Source organism: Nicotiana attenuata, unplaced genomic scaffold, assembly GCF_001879085.1.
Source record: "Nicotiana attenuata strain UT unplaced genomic scaffold, NIATTr2, whole genome shotgun sequence".
Lineage (NCBI taxonomy): Eukaryota > Viridiplantae > Streptophyta > Magnoliopsida > Solanales > Solanaceae > Nicotiana > Nicotiana attenuata.
Window position 1 is genome coordinate 1 of NW_017671971.1, and position 24,240 is coordinate 24,240.

Genomic DNA, 24,240 nt, shown 5'->3' on the forward strand with positions numbered 1-24,240 from the left:
AGAGAGAGAGCCGGTCGTGATGGCGCCCAACATATGCTAGGCCAAGCCTGACCAATTCACAACTTCTCGAATCCTTCACATAGAGTTCATTACCCAACAAACAGGGGTTTTAATTACCAAATCAAGCATGAATAGCAATTTGTAACAGAAGATAACAATGTAGCAATCAAGTAAACATCAATTAGCATACACCACCGATCCCAGTGTCCACGGACTAGGAGCCTCTAATACAAGTTCTGAAAAAACAGCCTAAACAAGATAATATGTCTAAAATACTGAATGTTAAAGAAGATAGAGGGTAGAAAATTCGGGTTCTGCGGCACGCCAAATGCGGCAACTAGCCGTCGATGACTTCGGTGAGATCTTAAATGAGAGAGATAAGCTCGAACTATGCCTCACGGATAACCTATATCTGCACACGACGGTGCAGGGAGTAATGTGAGTACTCCGACCACGTGATAATAATAATGTAAAATAATGACTGACGGAAAAGAAATCTCGTAAAAATACTAAGGCAGTTCTTATATCAAAGCAGTAAAACATTTAAATAGCAGCATAAATGAAAAAAAAGCCAGGAAGCAATCCTTTAAGCAGTACCAACTCATTTATTCTCACGAAACCCGAAATAATAGTATAATCAAGCTGCGGTGTGCAGCCAGATCCGTATAAATATACTACTTGCGGCGTGCAGCCCGATCCCATAATTATTTATTTATATATATAAGTATAATATTATATATTATATATATATATATATTATATATTAATATGATATATAGTTAATATGACTATTATATATATATATCTGTTCGCGGCGTGCAGTCCGATCCAATAATAAGTATGTCGACTGGCTGCACCTGGGGGTGTGCAGCTCCGGAGGAGCTCCTATACAGCCCAAGCGGCTATACTTACTATCGGTGTGCAGCCCGATCGCATATAAGTATACTGGCATGGCGTACAGCCCGATCCATTATATATATATATATACTGTATATATATATATATATATATATAACGTGCTATCGAGCGTGCAGCCCCGATCCATAACATATCAGATCATCCTCACCTATTGGGTTCTCTCACCGCCTCTCAGTCCAATACTAAACTTTCGCTCCCTCGGGCATACTAAGACAAGATAGGGATTTCCAGCCCACATATTACTCTCCATTTTGGTTTAGCTATTTCAAAGCAGGCCAGTTCATATTTTATTAAAACAGTTGAGAATATGACTTAGGGTAATGCTTTTTTTTAAACAAATACAACGTGCAGGATCCAATCAGTAACCAATTCCCTAAGGGTTTCTAACAGGTCGGCCAGAGGCCCAAACAATGGCAAACTAGCCCAGACTATACGATATAATTTAAGTCTCAAGTCAAAAATACCAGTAGAATCATCAATCAGGCAATGGACCAAGTCCCAAATCCCAGCAGTAATGGCACCCCACGCTCAATTCCATGACAAGCGTGTGCTCTCTACCGTCAAACATATGCACTAGTGTGTGCAAATTCGGGGTTTCAAAACCCTCAAAACATCATTTGATAACCATTACTACACCTCAACGCCGGCTCAAAATCCTAGCTCCTATGCCTTGCCGTCGCAAAATCAACCCTCGCGCGTCGAATCTCCTAGCCAAAACCACAACGCAATACGTTACAATAGGCCTTAAGGGAATATAACCGAATCGGACAAAGACTCGAAAACAAATCGAAATTCACGAAGTTGGCAACAACCGAGCCCCGGGCTCACTTGTCTCAAAAAGTCAGAACACTTAAATCACCGGATATCACTCTTATCATATCGCCTCAGAGATTCCTAGATACATATCCAAATTTACCAAAATTGGAGTCCATTTGACCCCTCAAATTCCATGTTTTGAAATACAAATTCCCACAGCCCTAGCTTTACCCTCTTTTGATGAATTTCCAACAAATTTCCTCATGTTAATTCTAACAATTTAAAATCATGCTATTAAGGTCAGGAATCACCTCCAATAATACCTGTAGCTCGAAATTCGCCCCTTCAATTTTCGTCGCAATAGCTCCTCAAGGTTTACTCAAACAATGGTGAAATGAGACTTGTCGCGGATGACAATGTCTATAAAAACCTCCCTTCTGCCAGGCTTTATAATTTTCCCTCTATGCGAACGCGAGGGACCTCTACGTTCGCTTCGAACAAAATCCACCTCTGCCAAAACATACCTTCACGAACGCGGTTGCACCATGCGAACATGAAGGTCTTGGAAGCCTTAAGCTTACGGAACGCGGACAGTAACCCAGTGCGACAGCGAAGGGCAAAGCCCTTCGAACCCAACTCCCTTATACGCGAACGCGTATGCCTTCACGCGAACGCGATGACTCAACACCTGATCCTTCCGCGATCGCGAGGCCCAAGACGCGAACGCGAAGGCCAAAACACTGGTCCTGAAATTCCCTTCTACGCGTTCGTGACTCACCAACGCGAACGCGAAGACCAATTCTTCTGCAACAAAATAGCTGGAAACCTGCAATCTTCAAAGGCCAAAATTGGTCCGATTGACCATCCGAAATCATCCCGAGGCCCCCGGGACCTCAACCAAAAGCACCAACCCATCTTAATACATCATTCAAACTTGTTCCAATCAAAACACATCTAACAACGCTAAAATCATCAATTCTCACCGAATTCAAGCCTAAGTTTCTCAAAAACTTCCGAAATATGTAATTGATCAAAAAACCCGACCAAAACACCTCCGAATGATCTGAAATTTTGCACACATATCCAAAATCTCCTAACGAAGCTACAGCAACTCTCGGAATCCCATTCCGACCCTCGGATCAAAATCTCACCTAACAACCGGAATTTGCCAAAATACTAACTTCGCCAATTCAAGCCTAATTCGGACCTCCGAAATCAATTCTGATCACGCTCCTAAGTCACAAATCACCCTCGAAGCTAACCGAATCACCGAAAATCACATCCGAGCCCTCTAACTCATAAGTCAACATCCGGTTGACTTTTCCAAGGCAAACCTTCCTTAAAGAGACTAGGTGTCTTATTTCCATCTAAAACCAATCCAATTCGACTCATTCACTCGAGACTCTTATAGTAAAACATAAGGAAGCAGAAAATGGGGGAAACGGGGCGGTAACTCACGTGACGACGGGCCGGGTCGTCACATCCTCCCCAACTAAAACAAACGCTCGTCCTCGAGCGAGTCAAGAAACATACCTGAAGTCTCAAACAGCTGAGGATATCTGCTCCGCATCTCTCGCTCGGTCTCCCAAGTAGCCTCCTCCATAGGCCGACCTCTCCACTGCACTTTTACTGAAGCTATATCCTTTGATCTCAACTTTCGAACCTGACGACCCAAAATAGCCACTGGCTCCACATCATAGGTCAAATCATCATCCAACTGAACAGTGCTGAAATCCAATACATGAGACGGGTCCCCAACATACTTCCGGAGCATAGAAACATGAAATACCGGATGCACGCCTGACAAGCTGGGTGGCAAGGCAAGCTCATAAGCCACCTCCCCAATCCTCCTAAGTACCTCAAAAGGTCCAATGAACCGCGGACTCAGCTTCCCTTTCTTCCCAAACCGCATAACACCCTTCATGGGTGAAACCTTCAGCAAGACCTTCTCACCCACCATATATGACACATCCCGAACCTTCCGGTCCGCATAACTCTTCTGACGCGACTGTGCTGTACGAAGCCTCTCCTGAATCAGCTTCACCTTCTCTAAGGCATCCTGAACCTTCTTTGTTCCCAATAGCCTAGCCTCACCGGGCTCGAACCAACCAATAGGAGATCTACACCGGCTCCCATACAACGCCTCATACGGAGCCATCTGAATGCTCGATTGATAACTGTTGTTGTAGGCAATCTCTGCAAGCGGCAAAAACCCATCCCAAGAACCTCCAAAATCAATAACACAGGCACGCAACATGTCCTCCAATATCAGAATAGTACACTCGGACTGCCCGTCCGTCTGAGGATGAAACGCTGTGCTCAACTCCACCTGTGTACCCAACTCCCGCTGAAAAGTCCTCCAGAACTGAGAAGTGAACTGAGTACCCCAATCTGAGATAATAGACACTGGAACCCCATGCAATCGGATAATCTCCCGGATAAAGATCCCTGCCAGTCGCTCCGAAGAATAGGTAGTACATACTGGAATGAAGTGCGCGGACTTGGTCAGCCGGTCCACAATCACCCAAATCGAATCGAACTTCTTCAAAGTCCGAGGGAGACCACTCACAAAATCCATAGTAATCCTCTCCCACTTCCACTCTGGAATAATCATCCGCTGAAGAACACCGCCCGGTCTCTGATGCTCATATTTTACCTGCTGACAGTTGAGACACCGAGCCACAAACCCTACAATATCCTTCTTCATCCTCCTCCACCAATAGTGTTGCCTCAGATCCTGATACATCTTCGCGGCACCCGGATGAATGGAATACCGCGAGCTGTGGGCCTCCTCCAATATCAACTCCCGAAGCCCATCCACATTGGGCACACAAATCCGGCCCTGCATCCTCAACACGCCATCATCACCAATGGTCAAATCCCTGGTATTATCATGCTGAACTCTGTCCTTAAGGACAAGCAAATGCGGGTCATCATACTGGCGCTCTCTGATGCGATCATACAAGGAAGACCGAGAAACCATACAAGCCAACACCCGACTAGGCTCTGAAATATCTAATCTCACCATCCGACTGGCCAAAGCCTGGACATCAGCTGTGAAGGGCCTCTCCCCAACTGGAATATACGCCAAACTCCCCATACTAATCGCATTTCGGCTCAAAGCATCAGCCACTACATTGGCCTTCCCCGGGTGATACAGAATGGTAATATCATAATCCTTGAGTAACTCTAGCCACCTCCGCTGCCTCAAATTAAGATCCTTTTGCTTGAATAGATGCTGAAGACTGCGATGATCAGTGAATACCTCGCAAGATACGCCATACAAGTAGTGCCTCCAAATCTTCAAAGCATGAACTATAGCAGCCAACTCCAAATCATGTACAGGGTAGTTCTTCTCGTGGGGCTTCAACTGGCGAGAAGCATATGCAATAACTCTACCCTCCTGCATCAATACACATCCGATCCCAACTCTCGAAGCATCACAATATACAGTGTAAGAACCTGAAGCTGATGGCAAAACCAACACTGGAGCCGTGGTCAAAGCTGTCTTGAGCTTCTGAAAGCTCTCCTCGCACTCGTCCGACCATACAAATGGAGCACCCTTCTGAGTCAACTTGGTCAAGGGCGATGCAATAGAGGAAAATCCCTGAACAAACCGGCGATAATAACCTGAACCCAAGGAAACTACAAATCTCTGTGGCTGAGGTCGGTCTAGGCCAACTCTGAATCGCCTCTATCTTCTTGGGTCGACCTGAATACCTTCGCTGGACACCACGTGCCCCAAGAAAGCCACTGACTCGAGCCAAAACTCACACTTGGAGAACTTTGCATAAAGCTTCTCCTCCCTCAATCTCTGCAATACAACTCGCAAATGTTGTGCGTGCTCCTCCTGACTACGCGAGTACACCAGAATATCATCAATGAAAACAATAACGAACGAATCCAGATACGGCCGAAACACACTGTTCATCAAATTCACGAACGCTGCTGGGGCATTAGTCAGCCCAAAGGACATAACAAAAAACTCATAGTGCCCATATCTAGTCCTGAAAGCAGTCTTCATAATATCCGAATCCCTGATCTTCAACTGGTGATAGCCCGAACGGAGGTCAATCTTGGAGAACACCCTCGCTCCCTGAAGCTGGTCAAACAAATCATCAATACGAGGCAGGGGATACTTGTTCTTCACTGTTACTTTGTTCAATTGCCTGTAGTCAATGCACATCCTCATGGTGCCATCTTTCTTCTTCACAAATAGAACCGGTGCACCCCACGGTGACACACTTGGCCGAATGAACCCCTTATCTAGGAGTTCCTGAAGCTGATCCTTTAATTCTTTCAACTCTGCTGGTGCCATACGATATGGCGGAATGGAAATGGGCTGAGTGCCCGGCACCAGGTCAATACCAAAATCAATGTCCCTGTCCGGCGGCATGCCCGGCAGGTCTGCAGGAAACACATCTGGAAACTCCCTCACAACCGGGACAGAATCAATGCTAGGAGTCTCGGCTCCAACATCCCTCACAAATGCCAAATATGAAAGACAACCCTTCCCAACCATACGCTGGGCCTTTAGGAATGAGATCACCCTACTAGGAACATAGTCAGTCATGCCACGCCACTCGATCCTCGGAACACCCGGTATAGCCAAGGTGACTGTCTTAGCATGACAGTCTAAAATAGCATGACACGGAGATAGCCAGTCCATGCCCAAAATAACATCGAAATCCACCATGCTCAATAGTAGTAAATCAACTCGGGTCTCCAGACCCCCAATAGTAACCAAACATGACCGGTATACATGGTCTACAACGACAGTATCGCCCACCGGGGTAGATACATGAACAGGTAAAGCAAGACACCCTCGGGTCGTACCCAAATGATGAGCAAAATATGAAGACACATAGGAATAGGTGGAACCGGGATCAAATAAGACTGAGGCATCTCTGTGGCAGACTGAAATAATACCTGTAATCACAGCATCCGAAGCAATAGCATCTGTCCTGCCCTGAAGAGCATAAAAGCGAGCCTGACTACCGCCCGATCGACCACCTCCCCTGGGGCGACCCCTGGCTGCCTGACCCTCACCCCTAGCTGGCGGGGCGGGTGCTGAAGAAACTAGACCAGAAGATGAGGGCTGACCCCTCTGCTGAGATGAGCTAGCAATACGACGAGGACACTCCCTCCGCATATGCCCGAACTCTCCACACTCATAGCAACTCCCGGGTGCTGGGAACTGGGACTGAAGGGAACCCCTCGCGCCAGAGTGACTAGCTGATGCACTCGGCCTGGAAGAACCCTGAGCAGACGGAGCACGAGATGAACTCTGTGCTGGAAGAGCGCTGAGAGATGGCTGACCCTGCTGAGAACCCTGATAACCACGACCTGAAGATCCTCCTCGGTACTCGGGTGGAGCTGACTGAGTGGGCCTGAAAGAATGACCCCGACCCTGCTGGAACTGGCCCCTTGAAGGAGCGCCACTGTAACTACCAGAACCTCGAGGCCTCTTGGCCTCCCTCTCATCTCGATCCTGCCGGCGAACCGACTCAATCTCTCGGGCTATATCAACCACCTCCTCGAATGTGGCACCCAGCACTCGCTCCCTAGTCATAAGAACACGAAGAGGGTAGGTGAGACATCAACAAATCTCCGGATACGCTCACGATCCGTCGGAACCAACCAAACTGCATGACGAGACAACTCAGAAAATCTCATCTCATACTGGGACACTGTCATATCTCCCTGCCGTAGCCCCTCAAACTGTCTGCGCAGCTCCTCTCTGCGAGACTGCGGTACATACTTCTCCAAGAAGAGAGTGGAGAACTCCTGCCAAGTCAAAGGTGCCGCACCAGCCGGCCTACACCGCTCATACGCCTCCCACCAAGTGAAGGCAGCTCCCGTAAACTGAAAAGTAGTAAAAGCCACACCACTGGACTCAAGAATCCCCGTTGTACGGAGCATCCGCTGACATCTGTCGAGAAAACCCTGGGCATCCTCGCCCTCAGCTCCACTAAATACCGGAGGCTGGAGTCTACCAAACCTCTCGAGGCGACACTGCTCATCCTCGGGCATAACTGGAACCCTGAACTCCTGTACTGGTACCACTGGCTGAGCTGGAGGTGCCTCTGGAGTCTGTAGTCCCTGTGCTACCTGCTCAGGTGTGCGAGCAGCGGGGATCTGATTGCCTCCCCCGGCCTATGAAGTAGATGCTGGTGTTGTGGTGGTTGAAACCACCTGAGCCAGGCTCGTGCACACTGTCAAGATCTGAGCTAATGTCTCCTGAAGGCCAGGAATCACTATGGGCACAGCCGGTGCCTGAGTTGGTACTGCTGGAGCCTGATCCAGAACTGGGGCAGCTGGTGGATCAATAGGTGTTGCCCTCGCTGCTCTGCCTCGGCCACGACCACGACCGCATCCACGGCCTCTGGTGGCCTCTGTAGGTGGCTGGTGGTCGTCCGTCACGTCCGGTAGCTCGTGTCATCACCATCTGTGAGAGAATAGAATAAGGAGAAATTTAGTATTCGGATCAACAAGTTCGCAAGACAAGAATTTCAAAAATATGGAATTTTCCTAAAGGTTATGTAGCCTCTCGAGGAGAAATACAGGCGTCCCCCTACCGCTCCGCGAGACTCTACTAAACCGGCTCATTACTCGCGAGACCTAGTAACCTAGGCTCTAATACCAACTTGTCACGACCCCAACCCCGGTCGTGATGGCGCCCAACACAATGCTAGGCAAGCCCGGCGAATTCAACACTCTCAATCCCTCACATAGAGTTCATTACCAACATACAGGGGTTTAATTACCAAATCAGCATGAATAGAAATTTGTAACAGAAGATAAAATGTACGAAATCAAGTAACATCATTACATAACCCACCGATCGAGTGTCACGATCCAGGAGCCTCTAATACAAGTCTGAGAAACAGCCTAAACAAGAGATAGTCTAAAATACTGAAAGTAAAGAGGATAGAGGGAGAAATCGGGTCTGCGGATGCCATGCAGCTACCTCGATGACTCCGGTGAGATCTGAACAGCAGAGATAGCTCAAACTATGCCTCAGGGATACATATATCTGCACACACGGTGCAGGGAGTAATGTGAGTACTCCGACCCAGTGAGTAATAATAATAAATAATGACTGGCGGAAAGAAATCTCGTAAAAGCACTAAGCAGTTCTATATCAAAGCAGTAAGAACATTTAAACAGCAGCTAAATGAAAAAAAGCTAGGAAGAAACCTTTAAGCCAATACTCAACTCATTTATTTCTCACAATAACCGAAATCATAGTATACCGCTGCGGCGTGCAGCCCGATCCATATAAATATACTGCTGCGGCATGCAACCCGATCCACAATGTATAGATATATACTGCTGCGGCGTGTAGACCGATCCAATAATAATAGTCGACTGCGCTCACTGGGGATGTGCAGACTCCGGAGGGGCTCCTACAGCCCAAGCGCTATACTGCTGCAGCGTGCAGCCCGATCCATATAATATACTACCGCGGCGCGCAGCCTGATCCATATAAGTATACTGCTGCGGCGTACAGCCCGATCCATATATATATATATATATATATATATATATATACCTTGTTGCGGCGTGCAGCCCGATCCATAACATATCAGTCATCCTCACTATTGGGTTCTAAACCCCTCTCAGTCAATATAAACTTCGCCCCTCGGGCATACTAAGACAAGATAGGGATTCCAGCCCACATATTACTCTCATTTTGGTTTAGCTATTTCAAAGCCAGTTCATATTTGATTAAACAGTTAGAAACATGATTGAGGGTATGATTTTTTAAGAAGTAACATGAGGTCAATCAGTACCAATGGAAAGCTCTCCTCACACTCTTCCATTCACTGGAACGGAGCACCCTTCTGGGTTAGTTTGGTCATAGGTGTTGCAACAGATGAAAACCCCTGAAGAAATCGACGGTAATAACCCACCAAGCCAAGAAAACTGCGGATCTCTGTAGCTGAGGATGGTCTGGGCCAACACTGCACTGCTTCCACTTTCTTCGGATCCACCTTTATCCCTTCACTAGATACCACGTGACCCAAGAATGCCACGAAATCCAACCAAGACTCACATTTCGAGAACTTAGCATATAATTTCTTCCCTCTCAAAGTCTGGAGCACAGTCCTCAGGTGGTGCTCATGATCTTCCCGACTCCCGGAATATACCAGAATGCCATCAATAAAGACAATAACGAATGAGTCCAGATATGGCCGGAATACACTGTACATCAAATGCATGAAGGCTTCTGGGGCATTAGTCAGCCCAAATGACATAACAAGAAACTCGTAATGACCATACTGAGTCCTGAAGGCAGTCTTCAGGATATCTGGCTCCCGAATCTTCAACTGATGATATCCTGAACACAAGTCAATCTTAGAACACACAAGCACCCTGTAACTAATCAAACAGGTCATCAATACGAGGCAAAGGATAATGGTTCTTCACTGTAACCTTTTTCAATTGGCGATAATCAATACACATACACATAGAACCATCGTTCTTCTTCACAAATAAGATAGGAGCACCCCAAGGTGATACACTAGGCCGAATGAAACCTTTATCAAGTAATTCCTATAACTGCTCCTTCAACTCCTTCAACTCGGGAGGAGCCATACGGTACGGAGGAATAGAAATGGGCTGAGTGCCCGACAACAGATCAATGCCAAAATCAATATCTCTATCAGGCGGCATGCCCGGATGGTCAGCTGGAAACACATCAGAGAAATCATGTACTACTGGGGCTGAATCAAGTGTAGGGGTATCAATACTGATATCTCTCACATAAGCTAGTACGCGTCATACCCCTTCCCAACCATACGCTGAGCTTTAAGGAATGAAATAACTCTACAGGAAGTATGATCTAAAGTACCCCTCCACTCTACTTGCGGTACACCTGGCATAGCCAGCGTCACGGTTTTCGCGTGACAATAAAGAATAGCAAAATGAGGTGACAACCAGTCCATGCACAGAATAACATCAAAGTCTACCATGCTAAGCAATAACAAATTGACTTTGGTCTTATAACCACTAAGAGCAATCAACACGACCGATAAATGCGGTCTACAGCAAGAGAATCTTCAACAGGAGTAGAAACCTAAACAGGAGAACCCAAAGAATTCCGAGATACACCCAAATACGGGGCAAAATAAGAGGACACATAAGAATAAGTGGAGCCATGATCGAATAGAACCGATGCATCCCTGTGACAGACCAAGATAGTACCTGTGATGATAGAATAGGAGGCGACAGCCTTAGTATGGGCAGGAAGGGAATAGTATCTTGCCTGGCTTCCCCCTCGAGGGCGACCTCTACCTCCCCGACCTCCACCTCTAGCTGGATGAGAAGGTGGGGTAGCAACTGGTGCTGTGATCATGGCCTGAGAACTCTGTGGGGCGCGTTGTGGCTGAGAAGTCTGTGGAGGTGCAGCCCTCCCAAGTCTAGGGAAATGCCTCAGCACATGGCGTGTGTCACCACACTCAAAACAAGCTCTGGAAGGACGCGGCGGCTGTGACTGGCTCGGGCCAGGTCTGCTAGACTGACCGCTGGAAGCACCTCGCGCAGGAGGCACACTAGAACCTAGAGGTACATAATAAGGCTCCTGAGGTCTAGGAGGAGCTGAAATACCACTGGCTGTTAGAAGAGCAGAATGAACAGGGCGACTCATATAGCCCCTTTCACGACGAGTTGAAGCTGGGGCACGGGCACCAAAATAATGGCCCAACTCTCGAAACCTCTTGGCCTCCCTCTCCTCTTTGTACTGAGCATGCATACCCTCTACTCTCCTAGCAATTCTCACCACCTGCTGATAAGAAATATCCATCTCCAACTCCCGAGCCATACTTGACCTGATGCTGGGAATGAGCCCCTCAATAAACCGGCGGACCTTCTCGCGAACAGTAGAAACCAAAGTTGGTGCATGTCTAGCCAAGTGGGTGAAACGGACAGCATACTCCGAGAGAGTCATAGTACCCTGGCACAAATGCTCAGACTCTACGCGCCAGCATCCCTAAGACTCTGGGGAACATACTCTCTCGTGAACATATCTGAAAACTGAGCCCAAGTCAGGGAAGCTGCCTCATCCCGACTGTCTAACTCATAAGCACCCCACCACTGATAGGCGGCTCCTCGAAGCTGGAAGGTAGTGAAGGAAACCCCACTCGATCGTGATATACCCATGGTATGGAGGATGCGGTAGCACTCCTCTAGAAATCCAAGAACATCATCTGAGGCTAATTTGCTGAATGTAGGAGGCTGATACTTCTTGAACCTCTCAAGCCTCTTCTGTTCCTCCTCTGAAGCTACTACCCTCTCCTCGGGCTGAGCTGGGGCTACCGGCTGTACAGGAATAATCTCTGGGACTTGATCAACATGCACTCGCTACTCAACAGTGCGGGCGGCGGGAGTCTGTGCTCCTCCTCCGGCCTGGGATGTACTGCGGCAAGGGGAAGCAACCCTGCCTGAGCTAAAGTGGTGTACATAGTCATAAAATGCGCCAGAGTCTCCTGGAGTGCTGGAGTAGTAGTAGCAGACGTATCAGGTGTCTGGACTCTGGCTGGAACTGCTGGTGGCACCTCGGTGGCACCTCGCACGGGTGCTGTGGCTGCACCACGTGCGCGTCCTCGACCTCTACCCCGGCCCTAGCCTCTGACGGCTCCAGTAAGGGGCGCGGGTGCCTGGTCATATCGGGTAGCACGTGTCCTCACCATCTGTGAGAGAATAGAAGACAGAAGTTTAGAATTGTGATATCAAAATCTTGCACGACAAGGAAATCAAACGAAGATGAAATTTTCCTAACAGTTACATAGCCTCTCATAGATAAGTACAGACATCTCTGTACCGATCCGCGAGACTCTAAATAACCGACTTGTGATTCATGACTCCTATGAACCTAGAGCTCTAATACCAACTTGTCACGACCCATGTTCGCCCTCCATGAACTATCGTGACAGCACATAGTCTCTACGACTAGGTAAGCCTAACAAATTGCGGAAAAAGAAACAACAGAATAAAACTAGCCAAAACTACAAAAATAATACCATATAAACTCTTAAAATGAAACTACATTTCCCAAAACCCGGAATCTCACGAAATCATAAGATGTGGAATAACTACAGTGTTCTAACTCCAGAGTGTCTAAACAAAAGTAAATCAGAAGGTCTAATACTATGAGTGACAATGGAAAGGGACTCCTCGATCTGCGGACGCGGCAGACATACCTCGAAGTCTCTGATAGATCACCCCCGCCTCAAGGATAGTAGGGCTGAGTCGAAGTACCTGAATTTGCACTTGAAAAACATGCGCAGGAAGGGCATGAGTACACCGCAGCGGTACTCAATAAGTGCCAAGCCTAACCTCGGTCGGGTAGTGACGAGGAAGGTCAGGGCCTTACTAAGGTTAAAGGAAATACAAGGTATAACAGTACAGAATAAGACATTATACTTAAGTACAACAGTAAGAAGTAACGCAGGATAGAAGAACAACAAAAACTTTAACATAGACAAAATAATCACGGAAAGGAATACAGCTCAATGCAAAGAAAACAACCGGGGATCTCTCAGTATCACGAGGATCTCTTAGTATCCTCGATATGTGTACTGGGGATCTCTCAGTATCCCAAGTACCTCTTAGTATCCTCAATATATATGTTGGGGATCTCTCAGTATCCCAATGATCTTTTAGTACCCTCAATATACGTGCTGGGGATCTCTCGGTATCCCGCACTACAGTCCAAATCAATATAGGTGTAGGGGATCTCCTGGAATACAAATCTGTAGTCCCAAAGTAAACAAGCAGGGGGATCTCCCGGGATACCGTCCCGTAGACCCCAAGTAAACACACAGCAGCAACACGAAGAATACTCAATTCAGTTCAAATTTCATACCAAGGTAAAAACAGGTATTTCTAACCTAGCATGCCAACCATAATCCAAATAAGGCAGTCTGAGCAAATAAAACGGTTATGGCAATTAGACATGCTACCCTAAGCTAACAGTAGGCTTAAATTGCAAATAGTATAAGCAGGAAAGGAAACACAATTAGAGTTACTTGATGAAAATGGATTTTCAACATTTATCACAAATACGTACTCGCTACCTCACGTGCAAGGCATTTCAAATATCAACAATACCAAATCCTAAGGGGAGTTTCCCCCACACAAGGGTAGGCAAGCCACTTACCTCGAACCGGCTCAAAATCAACCTGAAACCACGTTCTTGCCACGAGTACTCGACTCCAAATGGCCCAAATCTATTCAATTCAATTGCATAATGTAAATATAACTTCAAGTAACTGATTCCACAAATAAATTCTAAGCTAATACGCGAAATTAGGTAAAATGACCAAAACGCCTCTCGGGCCCACGCCTCGTAATCGGGTAAAACTTACAAATTCAGAATCCTCACACTCTTACGAGTCCATACATACCAAAATTACCAAAATCGAACCTCAATTGGTCCCGTAAATCACCACTCAAAGCTCTCTAATATCAAACTCTAATCCATCAATTTTCTTCCTTAATTTTCACTAATACCACGATTTAACAATGGAAAAATGATCATAAACTCAAGTATTGAAGCTTGGGTAGCTTACCTGACTGATAACCTCCGATTTCCCCTTGAAATTCACTGCCTAGCTCACTTCCCGTCTTCAAAAATGGAGAACTTACCAAAAATTCGCGAAGGAAACCTTATATACTTTCTGACCCAGGGATTTCGCACATGCGGTCCATTTCCCGCTTCTGCGGTCCCGCTTCTGCGGTCTAACCCAGCGCATCCGGGGTTCTCACTTAAAGGCCTGGGACCGCACCTGCGATCACTCACTCGCACCTGCGCCAGCGCAGATGCGTCCAGGCATCCACTTCTGCGGCTCCTCACGACTCACCTCTTGGCCGCTCCTGCGGCTTGATTCCGCATCTGCGGGAGTCGCACCTACGGCCTCCCAACCGCAGATGCGGTTATGGCAGCATCCATAAACTTCAGCTGCAACTCCAAATTCCTAACTTTCCGTCAACCATCCGAAATCACCCCGAGGCCCCCGAGACCTCAACCAAAAGCACAAATAAGTCCAATACCACTGTTCAAGCTTTTACAAATCTTCAAAACACGTCAAACAACATCGAATCAATCAATTAGCATCAGATTCAAGCCTAAGAATTTCAAAACTCTCAATTTACGCTTTCGATCAAAAAGTCTATCAAACCTCGTCCGAATGACCTGAAATTTTGCAAGCGTGTCACATTCAACACTACGGAGCTACTCCAACTTCCAGAATTCCATTCCAACCCTTAGATCAAAATCTCACTACCGAACCGGAAACTTCAAAAATTTGACTTTCGGCATTTCAAGCCTAAATAAGCTACGGGCCTCCGAAACACAATCGAACACGCTCCTAAACCCAAAATCATCCAACGGAGCTAACGGAACCAACAAAATACCATTCCGAGGCCGCCTTCACACTGCTCCGACTACGGTCCAAATTCTAAAGTTTAAACTCTCTTTTAGGGACTAAGTATCCCAAAATACTCCGAAACTCAAGACCAAACATCCCGGCAAAACAAAATAGCAGAAACAAACATGGAAAAAATAGTTAATAGGGGATCGGGACGTTAATTCTTAAAATGACCATCCGGGTCGTTACATGTTCCCCAACCCCCCCCCCCCCCAAGGATACAACAGTCCGATCACGTCGTATGACTCGAACAAACTCTAGACAAGTTGTTGAGTCCAAAGTTCTACCAAAATGAACACCATCCTCCAACAAAAATAATATTCTCTTTTGAAGAGAATAAATTGGAGACTTTGATTTTCTCCTTCTCATAACTCTCTTTTTCACTACACCAATTTTACTTTTTTCACGCACACTACAATATCTTTTCATCCCCAAACACTAGAAAGAAACACCACTATTTGTAGGTGTAAAATCTATTCCATAAAATAAATAAGAAGATAGTGGGATAATAAAATTATAGAACATGGTTGGTAGTTACAAAATTTAACATTTTATGGATAATTAGTGATTGATCATGGCACTAGTGGTTTCATGAGTTACACCAAAGTAATGACCACTATCTTGACACTTTATAACTACTATTTTACAAGAAATAATGTACTTTAATATTAAAATACACTAACACCAACAATACATACCCCCCGTTTCGAATTAGATCACACACTTTCCTTCTTAATCCGTTCCATTTTTACAATTGGAAATAATTCAACTTTAACCTCTTCATTTTACCCTTTTTCCCCTTAATGAGAAGCTTTTATAACCACACAAATATTATGGCTCCACAAAGCTTTTACCCCTTAAACTTTTAAGACCACAAGTTTGAAAAGTCTTCCTTTTTTTCTTCTTAAACCCTGTACCGTGTCAAACTTACCTCATCTAAATTGAAACAGAAGGAATAGTAATGTCCATATTCTTACTGAAAAATAGAATGACATCTCCGATAAGGAATCAAGCATTATAAGTCGATGAGGTTAGTTATCTGATGCTATAGTTTCAAGGTTTTCTTCCGCTAGTGAACTAATCTTGAGTATTTATGTGTGAAGATAACATAATCTTGCTTGTTTGTCCACTAAAGTTTTGGCATTAATTATAGGTATCAACATGTTATTCTATCATACTAAAAGACTGTTCTATCGGATATAAATATAATCATACCCAACTAAATGCAAAGGCGTGATATATCCTGTAAGGCATAGTTCAGTTTCTGACTTATCCACGCAACATTTATGTAATTTGGACCTACAGGCACCTTTCTCCACACATCCTATTAGGGGTGGGCATAAAATTTGAAAAACAGAAATATTGGACCGGACATAATTAATTCGGTATTCCGGTATTGGTTCTTCGGTTGTTGGTACTAATTCGGTATAATTTTTTTAGAAGTTCGATTCTTCAATATGGTTCTTGATATTGAACTTTCCATACTTAGGTATACCGAAATATTTCATAAAGCCTGCCCAAGTTCACATTCCCAACCAAGGTCCAATAGTCCAACCACTAATTCAACCGAAATATTTTAATTGCTGTTGTATTTCTGTTTGTCTTGTGGATATATATATATATATACTAGTCGCATTTAGCCCGTGCTAAGCACGGGCCCAATAATTTGAAGCTCAAATATTTAAACTCTTAGAGTTTGTTTGGAAAGTTTTTATATAATTGAATTTGAGTGTAGTTGAATGTAATTACACAATTTAATATATTTGTCTGTACATTTAATTACTTAGTCCAAATAAAATTGTGCATAATCAAAATGAGGTAATTACACTTTACAATTACCAAAGACCATACAGAATTAATGGTGAGAATATAGTATAATTACCATATGATATTTCAAATCTTATTTTTTTTCTTTTTAAATATATTTTAAAGAAACTCTTTTCCTCCTCAGATTTGTCTCTCGGAGCGTACTTCTTGATCTGAATTCCAACCCGTTGCTCCTTTTACCTTTTCTTCTGCCTGCTACATACTTTCTCTTATTGTGAATATTTTAAACCCTTTTTATTGTTTATCTATAGTGTCTTATTGGTGCTACTGCAATTGTTTGTAGTCCTTCTTTCCCCTTTTTTCCTTCTCATTGCATACTTTCCTGCTTTTATTTTTCTTATTGCATACGTATATTATAGTAATTTGCGATTTATTGTATATTTTTCTTCTTTATTCTTCCTTTTGATGTCATTATTATTAAATATTATGCTTTATTATAAATTTAAAATGCCCCCTTTATATGTCTTCTAGATAGACTAATAAATAATGTTCATTTTTTAATTGGTTGATCATGTATGATTTCAATAATAAACTAAAAATTTACGATGTTGACAGACAATATATATACAATAGATGTAAGAAATAACTCAATAGAATCTATGCCAATACATTTAATAGGGATTCTTTTAATAAGAAAGACTTTTTTAAATAAAAATAAATTATCAGCAAAAATAACTATTATTTTATATAATAACCTCCTTCAACTAAAATGCATGTGCATGAGTGATGATCCGATAGGTCATCTTATGATTTAAAACAAAATTCTGTATTTCAAGACTTTAAACACCTCATTTTGGCCTTCCTCGATTTGCGTACACAATCAGGGTATTTTTCTGAAAGGCTTATATGTTAAAAACTGATGAAAATAAGAATTTTTGTCTTAAAAGTTAATTTTAATTGACTTCGGTCAACATTTTGAGTAAACGCATTTGGACCCGCATTTTGACGATCCTAGTGGTCCGTATTGATATATAGGACTTGGGCGTATGCCCGGAATCGAATTCGAAGGTCCCCAGCTCGAATTATGAATTTTTGTTGAAAAATTAAAAGTCTGAAAATTCAATGGTTTTAAGAATTGATTAATGTTTCACATTATTGATACCGGGCCCGTATTTTAGTTCCGGAGCCCGGTACATGTCCAATATAATACTTATGACTTGTGTGTGAAATTTGCTGAGAAACGGAGTTGGTTGGACGTGATTCGGATGTTCAGTTGTGAAAATAAATTTTCAAATTGTTCTTGAGAATTTCATTTGATTTGGTGCTAAATTTGTAGTTCTAGGTGTTATTTTGGCGATTTGAGCGCGAGAAAGTTTTTATGATGTTTTAAAACTTGTGTGCATGTTTGGTTTGGATCCCCGAGGGCTCGAGTGAATCTTGGATAAGCTTCGGAGTGAATTTGGACTTAGAAAATGTTGTTGGTGTTCCAGCTCTGGTGTTGGCCTCTGATCTTGCAATTATGAGATCAGAGTTCGCATTTCCGTAGTCTGACAGTGTTGTAATTGCGAGCTACACATCGCAAATGCAAAGAGTAGCTAGGCACAACAGTCTTCACAATTGGCAATTGCGAAGAACTCTTCGCATTTGCGAAGTAAAGCAGTGATTGCAAATGCGATTATTTAGTCGCATTTGCGGAGACTCAAGTTTACGATTGCGAACTTATCTTCGTAATTGCGATGGCAGTAGAGATGTGAAGGACCTCGCATTTGCGATGGTCCCTTCGCATTTGCGAGTGTCACAATTGCGAAGCTCAGGTCGCAAATGCGACATCTACAGTTGTGTAAAAGTGACTTAGACGGGAATTTTTTTCCCATTCTTCATATTTTCAAAACCTAAAACACAATAGGCGATTTTCCAAAGAACTTTTCTTCCCCAAACATTGGTAAGTGATTCTAAACTTCTCATGACCCAAAAACCACAAGCGTGATGGCACCTAAATCAACCCGCTAGGTAAGCCAACTAACACAAAGACACAACTCAATAGATATTATAAGCGAAAAGAGAATAGATAACTGAACATTTACAAGTTTACCAAGACCTGGTAGTACGAATGACGAGCTTCTAAGATTTGGAATTTCGAAACTAATATAAATAAATACACGTTCTGTTGGAAGGTTACATAAGCAGATTAGTAATAATCTAAGCAAACAAGGACAAGTGGCAGCTATATAACAACAGCTTTGCTCCAAAATCTGCACGCAATGTGAAGAATTACAGTTCAGTACAACCGACCCCATGTACTGGTAAGTATTTTGTCTATCCTCGTCAAAGTAGTGACGAGGCTTTTAGTTAAAAGATGCTTATTGCTATAACTTATACAATAGATTAACAGTAAAGCAGTTTAAAGCATAACAGATAAAAGTATCATATACAACTCAGCGAGACAGTCAACAATTACTAAAAGGAACCACAATAGAAGATTTACGATCTTTCCTGGTATGAGAAGTATGTCCAAAATGTCAAATCACATGGTACGGTAATACCCTTTCTGCTTTTATCTCATCCTTACCATGTATAAATAAATTATTTTACAATTCAATTAGCACAGCAACACCCTTCATGCGTTCAACTCATCCTTCCAAATGAACGTATAACAGAACCAACCATATGACAGAAACACAATAATAGGAATTAGAAAGTAGGAAACACGCAAGTAACAACAATGGACAAGGATATACATGTGGACCACAGTAAAGGACTAAACTGATGCACGGGAGTAATAACAACAATTGGAAAGCAAGAAATATCAGCGTCAATTAACTAGTATATTGGGGGCCTATGTACAAATATGACAAATAAGGAGGAAACACATTATCTTTACAAGTTAGCAAGTAAGGTCATGAACGACTAACATGATGGAATGCTTAAACTAGAGTGCGACAGAATAGGTATGACATGAGTACAATTTCAAAAGGAGAAAGTAGGCATGGCATATGCAAGTTACGTAAGTAAAAGACATGGAAAACACAACAACGATTGAGATAGAGGTCAAGTATGGGACACTAACAATATAGCACTTAGAATGTATAATTGCGACAACAACAGCTAAAGGTAAGGGAGGAAATGTATACACAGAAAAACAGATATCACATCATAATGTATGTCCCTCATCCTCACCTGCACGGAAACACCATTCATGCCATGACCTCACAATATTAAAAGCATAACAATGTAAATGAAATGGCACGGCATCACCCTTCGTGCTTTACACTCTTACTCACATGATAATGTATATGAGATGGCACGGCATCACCCTTCGTACTTTACACTCTTCCTCACATAATAATGTATATGAAATGGCACGGCATCACCCTTCGTGCTTTACACTCTTCCTCACATGATAATGTATATGAAATGGCACGGCATCCCCCTTTGTGCTTTACACTCTTACTTACAAAGCATATAATATCAATAAAATGACAAGGCAGGAAGTATAAATAACATCGAGGAGAGTGTTCAAACGAATATTCCAACAAATTTTAAATCACGGAATTTCTAAGCCTACAATGATTTAATAAGCCCTCAAGGGCCGTATAACTCAAGTACTTCCACGAATATCACAATTTATCAGCAACACAAGTATAGAATCCAGCATCTCAAAATATCGACCGTAGCAATTAGTGATTACACATAGAGATGACCTAACTAGACACATCAATGTATTCTCAAAATTTCATCAAATTCGATCAAGTTATATTAGGCTAAGTCTTGATTACTAATATTTTATACTACGTTATTTACGGTTAATCAAGTGAAGCATAAAGCAAGGAAGTTATGTAATTCTACAAGACACAATTATAGCACAATCTACCCCCGAGCATGATTAACCCCGGCACATACATATACGCACAACACCTCATATATGTATCACCCCCGCATGTAGCAAACAATGACAAATAGGAGGAAAAATTCCCTCAACAAAGTTAGGCAAAACACTTACCTCGATTCGGCTAACTTATCACTCAACTTAGCATTTCCCTCTACAAATTCGCCTTCGCTCGAGTCAATCTAGCAAATGACGACTTGAATGCATCTCACAATGCAAGAGAAAATAATTCCAATTAATAAAGCTGTGATTTTTATCCAATTTTTAAAAAGTCCACAAAAGTCAAACCCCGGGCTCGCCCAGTCAAAACCCGGGTCCAAGCGTAGGTCTTAACTACCCATAGCCTCACGACTCCAAATGTGTGTTTTATTTTCAAATCCGAGTCCTATTCGACTCTCACATCTCAAATTTTCATTTTTCAAAACTTTGACAAAATCCCCAAATTTTTCCATAGATTTCCCATGAATTTATGTTAAATCTTGTATAAAATCATGAAACATATTTGGAAATTGATTAAAGATACTTACCCAATGTTTTGGTATGAAAATACCCTCTCAAAATCGTCTTACCTCGAAGCTAGGGGTCAAAAATATAAAAAATGAAGCAAAAACTCGGAATTCTCAGCACTTAACAGGTTGCAGATGTCGCAATTGCGACAGGGGGTTCGTAAATGCGAACCCTGCAAATGCGAAAAATACATCAAAATTGCGAACCTGAAAGATTTCTGCTAAGGTCGCATTTGTGACAAAAACTTTGCAAATGTGAAGACCAGCTTTCTCAAATGCAGCTGATTCATCGTAAATAAAGCTGCCTAGCCGCCCAGGCTTCGCAAATGGGATGGTCGCATTTGCGACCAGAACATTGCAAATGCGAAGAAACCAGAAACAGCACTCAAAATTCATGAAAACCATTCCGAAACCAATTCGAAACTCACCTGAGCCCTCGGTGCTCCAAACCAAACATGCACACAAGTCTAAAAATATAACACGAACTCGCTTGCATGCTCAAATCATCAAAATAACTTCTAAAATCACGAACCGGATGCCAAAATGCATGAAAATCAAACTAAATATTAAGAACTTGTAGAATCGCACCCGGGCATCTGAACCCTATCAAATCACCTCCGATTGACTTCAAATATTGCACACAAGTCACATTTGCCATTACGGACCTACTGCAACTTCCGAAATCGGTACCGACCCTGATATCAAAACGTCCACTCCTTGTCAAACTTCTCAAAAATCCAACTCTCGCCAATTCAATACTAATTCAACTACGAACCTCCAATTTATAATCCGGACGCGCTCCAAAATTACCAATAGGAGCTAACGGAACGATAAAACTCCATTTCGAGGTCAAATACTAAAAAGTCAAACTTGGTCAATTTTTCCAACTTAAAACTTAAATCTTGAAGTTCATTCTTCCAAATCGATTCCGGATAAATTTAAAACCAACACTGACGATTTATGCAAGTCATAATACATCATGCGGAGATACTTGAGCCCTCAAGATAATGAGCGATGTACAGATTCCCAAAACAACCAGTCGGGTCGTTACATCCTTCACCACTAAAACACACGTTCGTCCTCGAATGTGCCAGGAGTCATTCCAAAGCTATCAAATTGTGGTGTAACCTTACTACGCATAAACACGTGGGTGATCCCACGTCACTCTACTCCACACAAGCCTGCCAACACAACACCATTAGAGATCCTTGTTTCAACATTGGCCCTTTAACCTTAGAGCTCAATTTTATCTTCCAGAATTCATTACAAGACCCGAATGCCACATCTACACACTGTATAAGTCAAAACAAGCTGTATCAAGTCACAACCATAACACAAGATGTAATCGCATGATATACCCCGTCACTTCGACACTCATAGTAGGAACTGCTGACCACCATTACTGCCCAAAACAAATATGTTGCCGGTAGCAAACCTCATATCGATTATAACCTCGTTCAAAACCTTCATACCCTACCGATGATGATAGAGACACGTATAACAGCTTAACCACTCATCTGATCAATAAGCCAAAGAAACTCACTCGCCCGACCAGGGCCATTGTCCAAACCCTCAACAAAATATAGTGTTATTATTCTAAACCTTCCTCATCCCAATACAATAGCGCAAATCTCAGGTCTAGAAACCTCATCTCAGCCAATACGAGTAGTCACACCGACAAGCCTCAACAATAAACATATGGAGCCACACACAACCTAGTTCCGAACATTAACAAGTAATAGACCAGACATTTTTAACAGTAAGAGAACTAAATAAGAAAGCTACTAAACAAGTTAAGCAGGCAGGGAATATTTTTTTTAGCATTTTACTATGAATTATTCTCAACAAGGTGAAAGCAAAATACACAAATAGGAAATAAGGAGGCACATTATATCACTGTACCGTTGCTGCATGCAACCCGATCCCATCCGATCATTCCATATAGGGTACCTTTGAGCCATAATACTCGGGCTCACTGATCACACTTCATCAACATCAAGCCCAACAGAGTGCACAAAATATAATTGTAGGGAAAATCATTAGGAACAAACAATATTGAGAAAGTCAAGCACAACTATGGTGTGATAAACAAATCGACATCACAAAGGCTACCTCGCCCATAATGCCATGAGGCCTAAACTGAATCACAATATGCGTGCGAAGAATCGTGTAACCCTCATAACCCGCCATAGTATAAGAGAGAAACATATAACATAAACCAAGGCGTGAATGACATCTATTCCGCCCGATGGTATACATATGGTAACAACTATGCAAGGACAAACAAATCCGATCCGATACATAATACAAATTCTCACTAGGCTCAAAATAATCCCCATACAAAATTCCAAACTTCCTTAAACATGTAATAAACCCTCCAAAAGGCTATAGTAACTTTTCCATAACACCTACCGTCAATCATCCAATCCTCTACATTTCTTCTCAACTAGCAATCCAGGAATAGTCTGTCAACAAGAACATTCAGTCTCTGAGCCTCACGAATACCAGAATTCTCATACCCAATCTCAACACCGCTACTTAATGGCTGACACGTAACTCATACTCCGTTATCTCAGGGAAAAACACCCATAAGTCAGAACGCATGGTACCTGCCAACAGGCGAACTCTACCCCGATGGGAACACATAGTGCCAGCAAAACCTTAAACACCCAAAATTGTACGTGCCATCAAGAACTCAAATCCTTCCTTCTGAAACTATCTGCAACCTTATAACCGCAACTTTCAACCCCATACGGCACATGACTTCTAATATGCTAACTTGCAATACTACGAAAATCTCATAGCCAACTCTGAACCATAAGCAAATTGGCCGCCTCATCAATCGAGAATCTCTCATTTAACTCAATCCAGGAGAACACCACCACAGGCAATATAGCCTCTATACCTGTAGAAAATATCAACTCCGTCTGTGGTCACAACCATGATAAATTCTTCGAAACTCATTAACACATAA